The sequence below is a fragment of the Erythrolamprus reginae genome, chromosome 3 (genome assembly GCF_031021105.1).
Source record: "Erythrolamprus reginae isolate rEryReg1 chromosome 3, rEryReg1.hap1, whole genome shotgun sequence".
Lineage (NCBI taxonomy): Eukaryota > Metazoa > Chordata > Lepidosauria > Squamata > Dipsadidae > Erythrolamprus > Erythrolamprus reginae.
The window spans coordinates 131,424,643-131,432,917 of NC_091952.1; positions in this window are offsets into that span (position 1 = coordinate 131,424,643).

Consider the following 8,275-nt stretch of genomic DNA (forward strand, 5'->3'; position numbering starts at 1 on the left):
ACCACATTTCTAAAGATTTAAATGTATAGTGAAATTCATACAGATATAGGTGAGGTGTGACTCTCCTGTGAGTTCAGTATCTAAGAGCTTAAGCAGTGTAAGTGAACTTAAAGAGGGATGGGGATAACTTTGCCATCAAGATGTATACATGAATAGGAAGAAGAGATGTCAGTTTATACATTTCTTTCTTTCATTCTTCCCCAATTTTTTTTATAACACTTTGGGTTTGTATGATTAATGTTATTGGTTTTCACTATATCTAATCCTAGAATCTGTCTCATTTCTGTTATCAGCACAGTCCAAGACCCAGCCTAATAGCATCTCTTCAGATGTTATTTCCATGCAGCTCTTCCATCTTTTAGTTGATAACTAAGGAGCACAGGTCTCCAGTTGTTGAGTCCTTCTCCTGACTATGCAGAGGTCATAGACAAGGGCTATTGCAAGTTCTCAAAATTGCCCTTCATTCCTATTCAGCAATTTAACCCTGAAATATGAATGGGTCAAATAAGAACAAAAATCAGAAGCCTCATAACTGGGAGCTGAGTAAGACACAACTCTCCAATTTTCTGTTACTTTCTTACATTTAAAAAAAAATCTAAAGAGTCTCAGTCAGTTGCCTATCTTATTTAAAAAATTGCACTGGGTTAGAAAAGCCTGGCTAAATAGTTTATTACACCATGGCAGGAATAATGCTAATTTTAAGAAATGGGATGGCTCAGTTATGCATTTTGTTAAATGGGCCTGCATCACCTTTCTTTCAAATGTGGTATTTAGAAATTATCTCTCTCTCTTTAATTCTTTCCATTGTCTCAATTTCTGACAAGCAGACTGGGTTCATGCAATGTGGTAAATTATAATGTACTATACTTGGAAAGAGAGATTAATATAATTTCCTGCTGACTCAAAGATTGGCCAGTACAGTTCAGATCAACCACAGAGATTGAAGCAAATTACATTGTTTCAGAATGCCTTCTCAGGGTTTTGAATAAAGATTACTTCTTTATTTTAAATTATATTTAAATTACACATTTTCATCCATTTCAGAAGGTGAAAAACTATATGATCTGAAGAAAAATCAGAACTTTAATCATTTTTCTGGGATTTTTTTTTTATTGTGGGGGGGGTGTGTGTTTTCCCTAAATCTTTGATACAAGAAATCCTAAAAAGTTCATATCCACTTAACAGGAAATAATTGGGTATCTTTAGAGCAGCTAAGAGAAAAGAGGAACCCAACTGTGCTTTTTCAGCATCTGGTGTGCACATTACTCACCTTTTACATAATAACACTTCTTTTTATTTCCAAAATTAGACAAATGTTTAATTAAAAGGACATAGGAACCCATAAGGTTCAGTAAATGGAACAAAATTCCTTTGCTTATTTAATTTGCTACATCCTGATTAACAATGTTATCATTTATGTAATAGCTTTCTAATTCTGGCTCGTGCAACACAATAACTTGGTGTTATTGTAAAACACTGAAACAGAAACCTGTTCTAGGCTTCCTGATAAATCATAAAAAACAAACACAGTCCCCAAAAGCCTCTTTTTATTTCAAGGGCTGTAAATTATGTTCATTCACAGCTGTAATAAGTCCCAAACAGTATTAATTAGTGACAGAAATCTGCCATAGTCTTTCGGAAGAAGGCTGATAAGCACCCACTGTTAACTTAAGAAAGAAGACCTAGTTGGCAAGGAGTTTTGCAAGGCCAAAGAGAACACAGAGTCAAAATGGAGCTGCTGAATTACACCGACCAGAATTGAACGAAGTTGCTTCCTGCAACGAGCACATACATTTGCCCCTCTTTTATGTCTTATGGGAGGGGCCAATCATCTCCAAGCCTCATTCCTGAGTAGTCCTTCCTCAACTGTTCTTGCCTTCTGGCAGTTCTACGCAGACGTGCATTGGGAACAAGCTCCCCCTGTTCCGCTGTCTCATTCATGTCAGGCTCTGGAGTCAGCACAAAACTCTCAGATGGCCTGGGCCCCATCTCTGCCTCCGACACAGAGCCTTCTTCAGACTCCAGGCTTGATCCAAGTCCCTTCCCAGCCTAATCGCCGTCCAACTCTGCTGCTAGCTCTACAGGCCACTAGTGGGCACAGCAAAACCATTTAATCCAACTTTAGCATGCTGTTTGAACTTAGTTTATTTTTATGTTTAGGTATGCTCTTTTAACAGCCATGGCATGGGTAAAACTGTTAGAAAGTCATGCATTCTAAATACTTCTGCCCCCCCATCAAATTACATGAATTCTGATGTTTTCAGATTTCCAGATTCCTGTAAACTCACAATTTCCAAAGTAATTAATCAAAAAGGCTAGCATTCCTTGTTTTTGCTTATCTGACACATGTTTAAATTACTCTCCCTTAATTCTTTGTCATGTCTCTCAGGTTTAAATACTCTATTTTAAAAGCGTGCTAGATGGACCTAAGAGCCCAAGTTCATTCAGCCTTCAGAAACCTTCTGCAGCAGATTTTCAATATTGTGATACAGTAGCTAAGAGTTGTGATTTAAAAAAATATTTTCTGAATTTTGAATTGCATCTGGAAGGAAACTGGTGCCCAGTGCAGCTCCTTAGCAGTGGAGATAGTATGAGCACCTCCAGTTGTTCCTGTCAATACAGAGATGGTGCATTCAGTAGCAACTGAAGAGTCTAGTGTTCCATTGGGAAGTGATAAAAGTGTGAGTGGTTTTTGCCAATTTCTTCCATGCCTAAGTTGTGCACCAAGTGAAGCTGGATGAAGACTATCCTGATCATAGCTTCCATTTGCTATGGAGCTCAGAACAACCTTGAGATTATTAACCAGCTCCTCCTGGGGATAACTAATTTACCACAACAAGATGGCATGTTGGAACTATCTCAGAATCAGTTGATTTCTGGAATTAACAACTTTAGCAACTGGTTAATCTTGACTGGATTGTTTGAGCATCTCACTGCTTGATTTGGGGGTTGGGGAATCCAAGGCCATAATAGAGAAGTATCAAAATGCTAGAACTGTTTTATTTTAGGCAGAATTAGATGCAAATCACACAGATATAGATCCTTCAGAGAACTCTAACCCTCTCATGTGTCAGCTTCACCCACAATAAACCTTTGAAACATGCTCCCTGCGGCTCTTTTAAGGAGTTAAGAAATGATAACATAGCAGCCTCCAGACTGTCAGAAAAAAGCTCAGCAAGGGGTTTAACAGCCCCAGTGTAGAAGAATCCTTATTTAAACTTCAACTCTTTTAAACTAAGCTATTAATTTCCTTTGTGTGCTGAGGCTGCCAGGCCTGACATGACATGGAAGCATGATCATTGACTTGCCCTTGTGGGATGGGATGCTTTGCTGCCTCTGACTGTTCAGCCTTGAAACACTATTCAGAAAAAGTCTACTTAGGTTCCATTTCGGTTGACATAACCTGTGCAGAATTTATCCCAGGGGAGGGTAACATTAAATGATGTGGCTTACCACGTTACTCAAAACACTGCAAACTTTGTCACCCCAATGCAGAGACATAGAGTTGAATAAGATGAAGATGTATTGCTAACTGCTTGTATCTGAAAAGGAGCCTACCACATTACTGATAATCAACATTCAATGTCTAAATAAAGTTACAACATTGAAAATGGTGTTAACAAATTCAAAAAAACTTCAAAGTGCTTCAAAAGACTGCAAAGCATTATGCAGATCCTGAGGTTAATTGGCAATTTCCTGTTAGGGCTCATTTCAACCTGAAACTCTGCTTTGATGGGTTGATTCAATAGAAACGTTGCCAAAACATACCATCTCTTCAAAATGTTGCCAAGTCCTATTTCATAGTCCCCAAATTCTCCTGATTGGATTGGCACTTGCACAGCACCCATGAACAAAGTATCCAGTGGAAAAAGTTTTTTCCTGGATCTCAGCTGCAGTGTCTGGCGACATCCAATAAAGTAAGATGGCACTCAGTGGTGCCTTCAATTCTTTCCACAAATGTGTAGCGCAGGTTTAAAATTGATGAAACAATTATGACTAGGGATACTTGGGTCTTGGAGGATTCAGCTACAACAACAGTATTGCTATTGATATAGTACAGTTCTACGAACTGGTGGTGGTGGGAGGCTCTGCCCACCCATCCTGGATGTTTCTGTACATGTGCAGAAGTGTTGCAGGCATGCAAACATGTACACAAACGATTAGTGATGGGATTTAGAATCCTTCACTGAGCTACACTTCTTTGGTTCTAATGTACTCTGTGGGTACATGTGCAGAATATAGCATTCCCTCATAGTTCACATTTCTCCAAACTGTAATGACTTAGAGATGGGGGAAATGGGAGATTATTAATACCAGAGAACCACATATTGTAAAATATAATATCTGGTTCCATCTCCCACCCACCTCCAAAGGTATACTCTCTTCCAGAGAACTGATCTGAGTAAGCAAACCTGTTGGGCTTCGATTTCCTAGGTCTGACATGCCTTTTCCTTCAAGGGATGGTAACCAGGGGTGGGTTCTACTTATCTTCCCTATTGGTTTGTATCATGACAGAAGTGCACATTTTGCACATGTCCCTTCATGGAAATGATCCTCTGCGCATGCGCAGAAGCCTTTGCTCATGCCCAGAGGGTTTTTTGCAATGTGCGATGACTGGAGGACCAGCTCAGGAGCATGGACCACCGGTCATTGCTGCTGGTTCAGTACTGGTTCTAAAGAACTGGTCCAAAATGGCAGCAACAAACTCAAAGAGGGTCCGCAACTTGGGCGTCCTCCTTGATCCACAGCTCACATTAGAGAAACATCTTTCAGCTGTGGCGAGGGGGGCGTTTGCCCAGGTTCGCCTGGTGCACCAGTTGCGGCCCTACTTGGACCGGGAGTCACTGCTCACAGTCGCTCATGCCCTCATCACCTCGAGGCTCGACTACTGTAACGCTCTCTACATGGGGCTACCTTTGAAGAGTGTTTGGAAACTTCAGACCGTGCAGAATGCAGCTGCGAGAGCAATCATGGGCTTCCCTAGGTATGCCCATGTTACACCAACACTCTGCAGTCTGCATTGGTTGCCGATCGGTTTCCGGCCACAATTCAAAGTGTTGGTTATGACCTATAAAGCCCTTCATGGCACCGGACCAGAATATCTGCGAGACCGCCTTCTGCCGCATGAATCCCAGTGCCCGGTTAGGTCCCACAGAGTTGGCCTTCTCCGGGTCCCGTCGACTAAATAATGTTGGCTGGTGGGACCCAGGGGAAGAGCCTTCTCTGTGGCGGCCCCAACCCTTTGGAACCAGCTCCCCCCAAAGATCAGGACTGCCCCCTCCCTCCTTGCCTTTCGTAAACTCCTTAAAACCCACCTCTGCCATCAAGCATGGGGGAACTGAGACATCTCCTCTTGCCTATGTAGTTTTATGTATGGAATGCTTGTGTGTATGTTTTTATATAAGGGTTTTTTTTAGGTTTTTAATGTAAAATTGTTATTTTAGACTTAATATTAGATTTGTCATTGTATACTGTTTTATCACTGCTGTGAGCCGCCCCGAGTCTGCGGAGAGGGGCGGCATACAAATCTAATAAATAGTAATAGTAACTCACCACTGACAGTAGAGCTAATTAGCATACTAACCTGAAATTTCGTGGATGACAACTCTCATATCTCCTATATGGAGCTGCTTCTTAAATCCCCAGTTACTGATAATGAGGACTTGGATGTATGTCATTTAATGTATTTCTATCCTATCTCCAAAGGAACCTTCTGAATGAAATCTTTATGGCTTAATAATAGCAATGAAATGAAGACTAAGCAGTGAAAGTAGGTGAACAGCAGCAGAATATTAAAGAAAAAATACGTCCTTAGTAAAAATAATAACCTTACAAAGGAATAAAGGAAGAAAAGGAAAAGAGGAGTAGATCCACTTATCCCAGAAACCATTTTTGTCAATAATAATCAATCATCTCCTGCCAACAACTGTGACAAAGAGAGACTCAGGATCCCAGTAGGAAGAACTGATGCAGACATAATTTTGCTCTTCTTTTCTACCAGTTGTTAGTCTAAGCCTGACAGCTGTCCTTTTTAAAAAAATTGTTCTGTAACTAACCTGTCCAAGTTCAGCTAAACAATTGTTAAAGTAAATAAAGAGCCTCATTGATATAACTTACACAAATAATAAGAAACAAATGAATCACTCAGTTTCTGCTGGGCAACTCTGTGTACAGAAGTGAAATGAATGAGCCCACTTGTTTGCAAGACAAAAAACCTGTATTTTCTATGTACACGTAGAAAACAGGTGGAAATTTTAAAAAAAATCTTTTTGGCAAATGAGATTAAAAATGTGCCTGATTCTTTGACCCAAGCACTTGAGGTGGTATCACCTGAGTAATGCTAATCTCATTTATTTATTAAACTTTATTATAATAATAATAATAATAATAATAATAATAATAATAATAATAATAATAATATAATTTATTAGATTTGTATGCCGCCCCTCTCTGAAGACTCGGGGCGGCCACCTCACCAAAAGTCATTCCAGGCAGCTTATAATCATTCAATAAAAATACCAAATAAAACATTACAGCAATAGAGATCTTTAATTAAAAATTCAGTTTAAATTAAATTGACCAAGATGAAGAGAAAAGGATTAAAGTGTGCATGGGGAGGAGACTGCTGTTATCTAATCCATTAACTACCTCCAGAATGCCATATTATCCCCATTGGAGCCCAAGGCCAATTGGAATGTTTTAAAGCCCTTTTGGAATGCCAAAATATTAGGTGTGCATCTCACCTGGGGGGGGGCAATGTTCCAAAGTGTGGGAGCCACAGCAGAAAAGGCTTTTCTTCTGGATGCTACCAGGCTAAATTCCTTGATGAATGGGGTGCACAGCATGTCCTTTCTACCAGCGCGGGTGGAACAGACTAGTCCCATTGGGATGAGACCAACATCTTGAACTGGACCTGAAAGCAAACTGGCAACCAGTGCAGCTTGCAGAATGATGGTGTAACATGGACTGTGCTAGGGCCCCCAAGAACTGCCTATGCATTCTGCTCAGTTATCTTAGAAAGTTAGATGGCATATTAGAGATGAAAAAGTATCCACCAGTTCCTGTAATATGATACATTAGACTAAAATGAGGTCAGATTATTTGTGTCTCAGTCCAGCAACTCTCTTAGTATTCTAGGTGAATTGAGACCCCACATTAAGCCATGATCTATCTTATGTTATGGACCTGCTCTACAGGTAGTCCTGGACTTGCAAGCCTTTGTTCATAGACCATGTTACAACTGCACTGGAAAAAAAAGGGATTTATGACTGTTTTTCAAACTTATGACCGTTGCAGCATTCTGATGGGTCATGTGATCAAAATTTGGGCACTTGACAACTATCATGTATTTATTGTTGCAGTCCCAAAAATACATGTGATCACCCTTTGTAATTTCCCCAGCTAAATGCTGTATTGCTTGTACTCTGTTTTTTGGTTAATTACCGGTACATTGATTACATTAATTCTTAGCACACCAAACATTAATTAACAAGTTAGTTGGAAAAGCATGAAGAATAATTTGATCTGCTTAATGGCAAAACTTAACTAGCAGAATTAGATGTCAAAGACATGGAATTTAAATATATCCAAAAATAACCCACACTAAGAGAAAAAGGAGAATTATATGAATCACAAAGACATGTTGGAAGAAATATTTTTTTTGTTTTCTTTTATGTTAGGAAATCATCCTGGAGTGTTTGTCTTCTAAAGCTCCACTTTATTATTTTCAAATTATGTTGCCAAGTTTCCTTATTTTTTTTCCCTTTTCAGCACTTTGCATTATGGGTAGTTCATGCTTGATTTCAAAAGAAAATAAAATATCAAGTAGCAATTATAAAAAAGAATCATGGATTACTGCTTGGAGTATCAGATCTTAATCAAAACTGACTAAAGGCTCATCTCAATTACCCACCTGCTGGGGCAAACCCCTTTGTATATTGCAAATGCCAAGTAACAAATCAACACTTAGGCCAACCAGCCATCTGATGGCATTTGAAGCATCAAGACACTGTCAATAAACCCTCAAGGGACACACTTTTGTTCTGAGAATGTATGCATATTTTTAGTGTTTATCCTACTTTTTCCTGTTATTTTAGAAGCAATAAACATAAATTTAAAAATCAACACAAAAGAGACACATTCATACAAGCTAAGTAATTTAGCAGAGAATAGGGTGGGCAGTGATAGACCTGCCAGCTAATTCTGTCTTTCCAATAACACCAATAATACTTGACCCTTACTATGCAGCACCCTAAGTTTATATTAAACTCCAAAA